The sequence below is a fragment of the Triturus cristatus genome, chromosome 8 (assembly GCF_964204655.1).
Source record: "Triturus cristatus chromosome 8, aTriCri1.1, whole genome shotgun sequence".
Lineage (NCBI taxonomy): Eukaryota > Metazoa > Chordata > Amphibia > Caudata > Salamandridae > Triturus > Triturus cristatus.
In genome coordinates, this window is record NC_140591.1 from 1,449,001,743 (window position 1) to 1,449,014,405 (window position 12,663).

At 43.9% G+C, this 12,663-nt stretch overlaps 1 protein-coding gene across 1 annotated transcript in view; it reads left to right on the forward strand.

Moving 5' to 3' along the window:
• Nucleotides 1-12,663, forward strand: part of TENM4 (teneurin transmembrane protein 4) — a 1,193,139-nt gene that overhangs the window by 100,063 nt on the left and 1,080,413 nt on the right. The window lies entirely within an intron of this gene.

Sequence of the window (12,663 nt, forward strand, 5' to 3'; positions counted from 1 at the left end):
GCTGGGCGATACCACACTTTCAGCACCCACAGTTTTTTCCGGCAAGTGTGTGGAGTTCACAGGATCTAAACCACCAGCCTTCCCTACCACCCAAGAGACCTGGGAAGTTGTGGGCAAATGTAGAAAGCTCAAATTAATTGGTTAAGTTCAATAAATCAACAGTGACATCTGTGCAGGATAGATGCCGGATAGGTGTTGGCTAGATGGATGGATGAATGAATGGACGGATAGACAGCTAAATCTTGGCTAGATGGGTTACTAGATGGCTAGATGCATGGATTGATGGATTAATGAATAGGCTAATTAATGGCCAGATAGATTAACTAGATAGGTAGACAGACAGTCAGGCATGGAGACTCATGGACAGATGTTTTTATCTTAAATGGTATGATGTGTTTTTTGGGCTGCTAGTTGAAGCTTCCTATAGGGCTGTCAAGCAGATTCAACAACTGGGCGCCATCTTGCACGATACATTTCGCTTCTCTCGCCCAGGATGCGTGCCTTTTCTTTATTAAAACCGCAAATCGATAGTTTGCGGCTACAGAAATCTGTTTAGAGATTAAGCTATAAAGAGACCCCTTGAACCAGCGCAGGGGGGCGCCCCCTTCAATGTCATTCGCTGGCCCGCAGCCCTTCCTGCTGAGTGTGACTGATAACAAGCAGATGGAAATATTACATCCATACTGGGTTTACAGTTCGCCCAAGTGTTCCTCATTATTTTCGTCTTTGCTACTGATCCGACTCTCAAAACATTCCTGCTTGATATGCGGCAGGGAGCCCGGCTAGGGCTATGAGCTCATGGGCTGCAAATTTCCCATTAAAGTTTCAAAGTCGCTTCTTCTGATGTTTGCGAGAAGTATGCGCTGTAATACCTTTCCTGTGCTGAGCTTGAAAAACAAAGATTGGCTATTAAGGGCTGATAAAACGATGTGGATTGGCGGTATCTGCTCGTAAAGTGGTTTCTATCGGTGCCAGTAATGCGGTGTTTACGGCGCTCCATCCCCATTGGTCACGTCCCTCCGCCGGGCCAGATGCTTCTGATTGAGCCGCTCAGCGTCTGGCGACATTGCCCAGGCGCTACTGATAGGTTAGCGGAGCCATTGTCAGGAAATGCTGATAGCAATCTAGGCGTCTGATTGGTTGCTGATGCCTTTGCCACACAACAGCACGAGACGCGAGCTTTGTTACTTTTTGTTGTTGTTGTTTTTCTTCTTTATTAAACTTTTGACCATATCAATGGATCCATAGCTGCGTTTGTATGGAATGGCATCAGGTGGTGTATGGCTGCAAGGGATAGGCCAAAATGATATGCGGGCTTTATTTGATATTATTTTGCAAAGTGAGTGAATAACTGGTCACCTGCGGGTATTGGAGAAGTCGGGCACGTCTTTAGTGGCTGCCACAGGCTCGTTTTAAGTTCAATAGGTGGTCAATCCATCTATTACTACTGCTTTGAAAAGTCAATGAAGACACTTCAAGACCTAGTTTTGTATTCTACAAAATGTACTGCTAGCCAGATTTTACCACCGCGCATTAATAAGTGGGCTGGGGAGAAGGGGTCACAAAAGAACACGGTGACACAGGGTAGATTGACCCATTGGTCTGCAGATAAGGCTATTTTGATCCATTAGACCACTGGCCAAGAATTTTTCTACTGTGGAAAAGGATGTCTGTTTTTCCCTGTCCATAAAGTGGTTTTGTCACCCCCTCCCCTGTGGTCCAACATTCTGTTGACTCTGCGCAAGGCCTACTGATGTATCCCCTATTCACCCGCCTAGTGTGGACCGGTTAATAATGCCGTACATTTGGAATGTATCAGGCCTGCATCCCCCAGCATTCTACTGCTGGTTCAGCAGACACAAGAAGCAGGACCGGGTTATCCTGGGATATGGGTTCCTTTGGAGGCCCTTAGCAGCTGGCGGTGCTACTGTTGGATCTTATAGAGGCGCTTACCACCTGGCGGTGCTACTGTTGGCTCTTATAGAGGCCCTTACCACCTGGCGGTGCTACTGTTGGCTCTTATAGAGGCCCTTACCACCTGGCGGTGCTACTGTTGGATCTTATAGAGGCGCTTACCACCTGGCGGTGCTACTGTTGGCTCTTATAGAGGCCCTTACCACCTGGCGGTGCTACTGTTGGCTCTTATAGAGGCCCTTACCACCGGGCGGTGCTACTGTTGGCTCTTCTAGAGGCCCTTACCACCTGGCGGTGCTACTTTTGGCTCTTATAGAGGCCCTTACCACCTGGTGGTGCTACTGTTGGATCTTATAGAGGCCCTTACCACCTGACGGCGCTACTGTTGGCTCTTATAGAGGCCCTTACCACCTGGCGGTGCTACTGTTGACTCTCATGGAGGCCATTACCACCTGGCGGTGCTATCATGGGCTCTTATGGTGTCCCTTACCACTGGCAGTGCTCTTATGGAGGTCCTTACCACCTGGCGGTGCTACTTCTTGGCAGTATAGACTCGAATCATATTCACTTATCAGTAAAATGATCTGCTATCCTCAGCACTTCCAAAGACTCCACAGATTCCCATGTTGCCAGCTATACAAGCAATCATGAATACACTTGTAGAGACAGAGTCCAGGCTGAGCCAGACCTGAAAGTCTTTTCGTTCTGAATGGATGGAAGTGTGCCGGTTATAATGACACAATATAGGGCCTTAGTATGACTTTGGCGGTGTGGCAGCGGGACGCAACGCCAGCACCCCGCTGCCAAACCACCGAAGCCATAATGCGAATGCCAGCCGGATTCCGACTGGAATCCAGGTCTGGTGGTCCTGCGGCGGCTGGCCCACGGCGGTACAGTGCTAAGGCTCATACTTGACCCTTAGCAAGGCACCGCAATGGGAAGGCCATTGCACATTTCTGCAATGCATAAATTGTCAAGTCAATGCCCTGCAGGAACTGGGCGTGCATGCAGACAGGGAGGCACACCATGCTCCCCCCCCTGCATGCATCCCCTGGTGCAGAGGTACAAAGGGGCCCTGTAAGCACCTTTTGTTTCCTCACTGCCACACTTTTCATGTGTGCTCACCGCCATGAAAACTGTGGCGGTGAGGAAACTCCTAATATGCTTTGTGGTGCCACAGCAGCACCGCCAGCATATTAGGGGCCTCAGACCGCTGCAGAACCGCCAGGGATTGTGGATCTATGGCAGCAGCAGCAGTTCCATGGCAGTCTGACCACCCAACCTGTTATGGGGCGGACGGACCGCCAAGCTCATAATAAGCCCCATAGTGTTTTTGAAGGGTTTAGCTAAGTATCACCAATAAAGAGAGCTGTTTCAAGTTGTAGCCATGTCAGATGAAGCTACTGCCACAGCCACTGGCAAAGATTCTAATCCTCAGAGATTCTCTTCCTTTCGCCCCGTGCGTGGCAAATTTTTTATAGTCCTGCACCAGCTTCTAGATTTGAAGAATCTAAAATACCTTTTCAGTACATTTCTCTGCAAACAACCCCCCCCCCTCTTGTGATGCTCCATGCCAGATTCTCCCGCCGGTGGAATACCCACCTCCAAATGTAGTGAAGTAAGTGCGCGTAAAGCCACCTTTACAACTGCTGCCTCTTTAAGAGGCGGGGAGAGGAAAAGAGGATTTGAAAACACACATTTTCCATATTGTAGCAGCTATATAAATACCAATAGGGTAAAATTGTTCCACTTGATCTAAAAAAAAAATACAAAAAAATGTTGAAGCATATATATTTGTACTTTAGGGTCAGAGATATAACCCGTGCAGGACAACCAGTGGCGTAACTCAAAATGATTGGGCCGACCTACGGAATATAGTGACACTCCCACAATCTCACAGATATTCATAGACCTTGAGCTGAAAGGGCGTCCCCTGAAGGGCCACCATTCCCTGAGGGTTCCATGACCATCAGATGACAGACGCGGGTTATGGGGTTATCCTCTTTCAGACCAGCTCAGAGATGATCTGATTTTGGGATGCTATTTCTACCATTTTTGGGCGATATTTTGTTTCTGTGCGGGGTTACCTTTTGCAATATATTTAGAGCCAACCAGTATTCTCCCTGCCTGTAAGGGGCAATATTTGTACCAGTTGGTGATTTTCTGTAAATAGGATCTGTTTTAAAGCCATATAGTCTAGTCACTCAAGGCAGATTAAATATTGGACACTCTGCTGATCTGTTAAATCCATGCTTGCATGTTGACATCTGAGTCCGCCTGTTTTGTGCAAGTGGAGGCATCAGAGCTGCAAGGTCTTGGGGAAAATTGGGAAGCCTGATGTATGGCACGGCAAACAGCGGTGAGAACATTTTCTGGCAGATGCACATAAAAGAGAAGGTTTCATAGAGGCACGACTACTTTTAAGGAGCTCCTAGTTAAGCATTGCTTTAGAACAGGGTTCTCCAATGTAGGGCCCTGGAGGGCCGGATCCATGCTAGATTTTCAAGATAACTACAGTTATCTAAATGTGGATATGCTAAAAAATCTGGTAGGAATCCAGCCCTCCAGGACCGACATTGGAGAACCCTGCTATAGAAGTTACAATTTTAAATTACAATTCAATTATTTAAAAAGCTGAAATGTACTAGAAGCAAGCTCAACAGACGGAATAACAACCCAGAAACTTGTAAACCCGTTATTCCCTCACAGTCTTTCAACATTCTGAGGTCAAAAGAATTAGCTGTGTTGCCTCGGGTAAGAAGGGCATTTACCATTATTGGTTCTACAGATTAACCTTTTTTTCAGCGTCCTAAACAGTAGTCAGACGTTATTGCTTTTTGATATAAGTTCCTAAAATTCCATGGCAGTCCTGTGCCAAAATGGCGTCCAGGAGCAGTGTGCAACTCCTACCCTGTGGATAAACTCTGCTTAGAATTGTGGGAATAGTTTTGCTGAACTTGCATTTTTGGGGACACCCGGTTGTCTTTTCCTCATGGAAAACCACAGTGAAAGATATTGAGATTAATGTAAGATATTTTTTTTCCTTTGAGACAAGAGTGGTCGTGAATTGATGCAGGAGACAAGCGAGCTTTGACGGGGGCATCGATAGTACTGAGAGCAGAAGAAGAGCAAACTGGGAGAGTTTATGCTGACGTCGCTGGTTGGCTAAACCAGGATCAGAATTAGCTGCTTAGATTGGAGAAGAAGCCTGTCAATCATGGAGTGAGGCCTGACAGGGGAACAAATGAGATTTTCAGCTGTGCTGTTTCAGCAGGTTTGGGTGGCACCTACATTTTAGGCCTGGCTTATGGTAACTTTATGTGTCACTCATGTCTTTGCCTTCTATTTCTTTTCATGATGTTGCATTGCTGTGAAATTGTGAAAAGTACCTGTTTTGTCCTGCGTGTTTTTGACTGACAAGTGCTGTAAGATCTGGTAGAGACAGGAGGCGAGTCATTTTATCATATGCTGTACTTTGGACCATTTGTTTTGCAACGGTTTTAGCATATCCTTTATGCATACTTTACATAACCTCGTCATAGTCAGGGCAGCTGGAAAAGCATGATTGTGCGTCTGCACTGTTATCCAAGTGATAATGATTGGCCACATAATACATGATTGTGCATCTGCACTGTTATCCAAGTGATAATGATTGGCCACACAATACATGATTGTGCGTCTGCACTGTTATGCAAGTGATAATGATTGGCCACACAATACATGATTGTGCATCTGCACTGTTATCCAAGTGATAATGATTGGCCACGCAATACATGATTGTGCGTCTGCACTGTTATCCAAGTGATAATGATTGGCCACACAATACATGATTGTGCGTCTGCACTGTTATCCAAGTGATAATGATTGGCCACACAATACATGATTGTGCATCTGCACTGTTATCCAAGTGATAATGATTGGCCACACAATACATGATTGTGCGTCTGCACTGTTATCCAAGTGATAATGATTGGCCACGCAATACATGATTGTGCGTCTGCACTGTTATCCAAGTGATAATGATTGGCCACACAACACATGATTGTGCGTCTGCACTGTTATCCAAGTGATACACAACACATGATTGTGCGTCTGCACTGTTATCCAAGTGATAATGATTGGCCACATAATACATGATTGTGCATCTGCACTGTTATCCAAGTGATAATGATTGGCCACACAATACATGATTGTGCGTCTGCACTGTTATCCAAGTGATAATGATTGGCCACACAATACATGATTGTGCGTCTGCACTGTTATCCAAGTGATAATGATTGGCCACACAATACATGATTGTGCGTCTGCACTGTTATCCAAGTGATAATGATTGGCCACGCAATACATGATTGTGCGTCTGCACTGTTATCCAAGTGATAATGATTGGCCACACAATACATGATTGTGCGTCTGCACTGTTATCCAAGTGATAATGATTGGCCACGCAATACATGATTGTGCGTCTGCACTGTTATCCAAGTGATAATGATTGGCCACACAACACATGATTGTGCGTCTGCACTGTTATCCAAGTGATACACAACACATGATTGTGCGTCTGCACTGTTATCCAAGTGATAATGATTGGCCACACAATACATGATTGTGCATCTGCACTGTTATCCAAGTGATAATGATTGGCCACACAATACATGATTGTGCGTCTGCACTGTTATCCAAGTGATAATGATTGGCCACGCAATACATGATTGTGCGTCTGCACTGTTATCCAAGTGATAATGATTGGCCACACAATACATGATTGTGCGTCTGCACTGTTATCCAAGTGATAATGATTGGCCACACAATACATGATTGTGCATCTGCACTGTTATCCAAGTGATAATGATTGGCCACACAATACATGATTGTGCGTCTGCACTGTTATCCAAGTGATAAGGATTGGCCACGCAATACATGATTGTGCGTCTGCACTGTTATCCAAGTGATAATGATTGGCCACACAACACATGATTGTGCGTCTGCACTGTTATCCAAGTGATACACAACACATGATTGTGCGTCTGCACTGTTATCCAAGTGATAATGATTGGCCACATAATACATGATTGTGCATCTGCACTGTTATCCAAGTGATAATGATTGGCCACACAATACATGATTGTGCGTCTGCACTGTTATCCAAGTGATAATGATTGGCCACACAATACATGATTGTGCGTCTGCACTGTTATCCAAGTGATAATGATTGGCCACACAATACATGATTGTGCGTCTGCACTGTTATCCAAGTGATAATGATTGGCCACGCAATACATGATTGTGCGTCTGCACTGTTATCCAAGTGATAATGATTGGCCACACAATACATGATTGTGCGTCTGCACTGTTATCCAAGTGATAATGATTGGCCACGCAATACATGATTGTGCGTCTGCACTGTTATCCAAGTGATAATGATTGGCCACACAACACATGATTGTGCGTCTGCACTGTTATCCAAGTGATACACAACACATGATTGTGCGTCTGCACTGTTATCCAAGTGATAATGATTGGCCACATAATACATGATTGTGCATCTGCACTGTTATCCAAGTGATAATGATTGGCCACACAATACATGATTGTGCGTCTGCACTGTTATCCAAGTGATAATGATTGGCCACACAATACATGATTGTGCGTCTGCACTGTTATCCAAGTGATAATGATTGGCCACACAATACATGATTGTGCGTCTGCACTGTTATCCAAGTGATAATGATTGGCCACACAATACATGATTGTGCATCTGCACTGTTATCCAAGTGATAATGATTGGCCACACAATACATGATTGTGCGTCTGCACTGTTATCCATGTGATAATGATTGGCCACACAATACATGATTGTGCATCTGCACTGTTATCCAAGTGATAATGATTGGCCACACAATACATGATTGTGCGTCTGCAGTGCTATCCAGGTGCTAATGATTGGCCACGCAATACATGATTGTGTGTCTGCACTGTTATCCAAGTGATAATGATTGGCCACACAATACATGATTGTGCGTCTGCAGTGCTATCCAGGTGCTAATGATTGGCCACGCAATACATGATTGTGTGTCTGCACTGTTATCCAAGTGATAATGATTGGCCACGCAATACATGATTGTGCGTCTGCACTGTTATCCAAGTGATAATGATTGGCCACACAATACATGATTGTGCGTCTGCACTGTTATCCAAGTGATAATGATTGGCCACACAATACATGATTGTGCGTCTGCACTGTTATCCAAGTGATAATGATTGGCCACGCAATACATGATTGTGCGTCTGCACTGTTATCCAAGTGATAATGATTGGCCACACAACACATGATTGTGCATCTGCACTGTTATCCAAGTGATACACAACACATGATTGTGCGTCTGCACTGTTATCCAAGTGATAATGATTGGCCACATAATACATGATTGTGCATCTGCACTGTTATCCAAGTGATAATGATTGGCCACACAATACATGATTGTGCATCTGCACTGTTATCCAAGTGATAATGATTGGCCACACAATACATGATTGTGCGTCTGCACTGTTATCCATGTGATAATGATTGGCCACACACTACATGATTGTGCATCTGCACTGTTATCCAAGTGATAATGATTGGCCACACAATACATGATTGTGCGTCTGCAGTGCTATCCAGGTGCTAATGATTGGCCACGCAATACATGATTGTGCATCTGCACTGTTATCCAAGTGAAAATGATTGGCCACACAATACATGATTGTGCGTCTGCACTGTTATCCCAGTGATACACAACACATGATTGTGCATCTGCACTGTTATCCAAGTGATAATGATTGGCCACACAATACATGATTGTGCGTCTGCAGTGCTATCCAGGTGCTAATGATTGGCCACGCAATACATGATTGTGTGTCTGCACTGTTATCCAAGTGATAATGATTGGCCACGCAATACATGATTGTGCGTCTGCACTGTTATCCACGTGATAATGATTGGCCACACAATACATGATTGTGCGTCTACACTGTTATCCAAGTGATAATGATTGGCCACACAATACATGATTGTGCGTCTGCACTGTTATCCAAGTGATAATGATTGGCCACACAATACATGATTGTGCGTCTGCACTGTTATCCAAGTGATAATGATTGGCCACACAATACATGATTGTGCATCTGCACTGTTATCCAAGTGATAATGATTGGCCACACAATACATGATTGTGCGTCTGCACTGTTATCCATGTGATAATGATTGGCCACACAATACATGATTGTGCATCTGCACTGTTATCCAAGTGCTAATGATTGGCCACACAATACATGATTGTGCGTCTGCAGTGCTATCCAGGTGCTAATGATTGGCCACGCAATACATGATTGTGCATCTGCACTGTTATCTAAGTGATAATGATTGGCCACACAATACATGATTGTGCGTCTGCAGTGCTATCCAGGTGCTAATGATTGGCCACGCAATACATGATTGTGTGTCTGCACTGTTATCCAAGTGATAATGATTGGCCACGCAATACATGATTGTGCGTCTGCACTGTTATCCAAGTGATAATGAGTGGCCACACAATACATGATTGTGCGGCTGCACTGTTATCCAAGTGATAATGATTGGCCACACAATACATGATTGTGCATCTGCACTGTTATCCAAGTGTTAATGATTGGCCACACAATACATGATTGTGCGTCTGCAGTGCTATCCAGGTGCTAATGATTAGCCACACAATACATGATTGTGCGTCTGCACTGTTATCCAGGTGATACACAACACATGATTGTGCGTCTGCACTGTTATCCAAGTGATAATGATTGGCCACATAATACATGATTGTGCATCTGCACTGTTATCCAAGTGATAATGATTGGCCACACAATACATGATTGTGCCTCTGCACTGTTATCCAAGTGATAATGATTGGCCACACAATACATGATTGTGCGTCTGCACTGTTATCCAAGTGATAATGATTGGCCACACAATACATGATTGTGCGTCTGCACTGTTATCCAAGTGATAATGATTGGCCACACAATACATGATTGTGCATCTGCACTGTTATCCAAGTGATAATGATTGGCCACACAATACATGATTGTGCGTCTGCACTGTTATCCATGTGATAATGATTGGCCACACAATACATGATTGTGCATCTGCACTGTTATCCAAGTGATAATGATTGGCCACACAATACATGATTGTGCGGCTGCAGTGCTATCCAGGTGCTAATGATTGGCCACGCAATACATGATTGTGCATCTGCACTGTTATCCAAGTGATAATGATTGGCCACACAATACATGATTGTGCGTCTGCAGTGCTATCCAGGTGCTAATGATTGGCCACGCAATACATGATTGTGTGTCTGCACTGTTATCCAAGTGATAATGATTGGCCACGCAATACATGATTGTGCGTCTGCACTGTTATCCAAGTGATAATGATTGGCCACACAATACATGATTGTGCGTCTGCACTGTTATCCAAGTGATAATGATTGGCCACACAATACATGATTGTGCATCTGCACTGTTATCCAAGTGATAATGATTGGCCACACAATACATGATTGTGCGTCTGCAGTGCTATCCAGGTGCTAATGATTAGCCACACAATACATGATTGTGCGTCTGCACTGTTATTCAGGTGATACACAACACATGATTGTGCGTCTGCACTGTTATCCAAGTGATAATGATTGGCCACACAACACATGATTGTGCGTCTGCACTGTTATCCCAGTGATACACAACACATGATTGTGCGTCTGCACTGTTATCCAAGTGATAATGATTGGCCACACAATACACGATTGTGCGTCTGCACTGTTATCCAAGTGATAATGATTGGCCACACAATACATGATTGTGCGTCTGCACTGTTATCCAAGTGATAATGATTGGCCACACAATACAGGATTGTGAGTCTGCACTGTTATCCAAGTGATAATGATTGGCCACACAATACACGATTGTGCGTCTGCACTGTTATCCAAGTGATAATGATTGGCCACACAATACACGATTGTGCGTCTGCACTGTTATCCAAGTGATAATGATTGGCCACACAATACATGATTGTGCGTCTGCACTGTTATCCAAGTGATAATGATTGGCCACACAATACATGATTGTGCGTCTGCACTGTTATCCAAGTGATAATGATTGGCCACATAATACATGATTGTGCGGCTGCAGTGCTATCCAGGTTCTAATGATTAGCCACCGTTTCCACATCATTCTTCAGCACCTGCCTAATCTGCAGTATTTTAACCCAAAAAGTTATTTATAGCGGAAATGGAACAAAAGATATGAAAATCGTTGCACAAGGAATGCAGGGCCAGACCAGACAAGTCAGCTGGCGACCCTGCCCTGAAGTTTGATGTAATTGGATATTTAAAGAAGAGACAATGTTGCTCAGATTGTGCAAACCTCCCTACGTGAAGCACTGGTGGAAAGGCTTTCATCTGCAGCAGGAAACAAAGACCGCAAGCACTTAAATGTAATTCAAACAGGGTGGATACAAAAATCCCTTCCTATCACAAATTTCTTTGTTTTAAATTAAAATACACTGGTTTCATAGCTGCATTTATTTTAATCTTTTTCGGTCACATCATGAATCCTAAATCACCTTCCAGTAGGGCATATACATAAAAATATGAAATGTACTTACTATATTTTCGGCAGAGCTGGTTTTAATTGAAATAATAGAAGCTTAATTGCAGCATATTTTCCTTTCCTTGCTACATAATTTATTCAGTTTTACCACATAATTTGGCTTTTGATTGCCGCATAATTCCATTGGCCTTGTTATAGTGTATGGGAGAAAACGGCTAGCTAAAACATATTAATGAAGTATGTTCTCAAGTTGCCTAAGGAACTATTTCCTGGGGGTGTTGTTTATGTTTTAGATACCACAATCCTATTTTAAAACATTTTAAATATGGTGAATATAAGGGGCCATATGTAGGTAGGGACACATTTACCACTTCATAAATACCGAATTTTACCGATTCGGTATTTATGAAGTGATAAATGATATGTAGGTAATTGGTCGGTAAATATTACCGAATCGGAATAATTCGGTAATTACCGAATCGGTATTTACCGATTCGGTAATGAGGCATACCTTCCCATTGATGGGAAGGTATGCCTCATTACCGAATCGGTAAATACCGATTCGGTAATGGGGGGAACACATGCAAGGGTGGCAGGGTGTCACATTGACACCCTGTTGCACCCCTGAAACGGCCATGTGTGCACATGTGGCACACATACATGCCCGAAGGGCATGTATGTCTGCCACATTGCACACTTGTAGGCGCTATGAAATGCATTTCACCATCCATACTTTATTTACCACCAACTATTAGTTGGTGGTAAATACAGACTCCAAACATCACCCACACACTCCCCCTACATCTCATTTCTGTATTCGGAATTTACCGAATCGGTAAAATTACCGAATCGGTAATTATTACCGATTCGGTAAATTCCGAATACAGAAATTGTCCCCCTACATACCAAAAGCCTAAATACCGGTCGGTAACGGTATAATTACCGAAAATCGGCCGTTACCGACCGGTATTTGGCTTCCTACATGAGGCCCCCGGTCTTTTAAGGTGTCAATCAGTATTAATACTCTTAAACTCTGTCTGTTACCCGCTGGTGCGACATGTCGAGGTTTTCTTATTTGAATGTACCGAATATAAGCGACACGGCTGAGCTAGAGTGTTTTTTGTA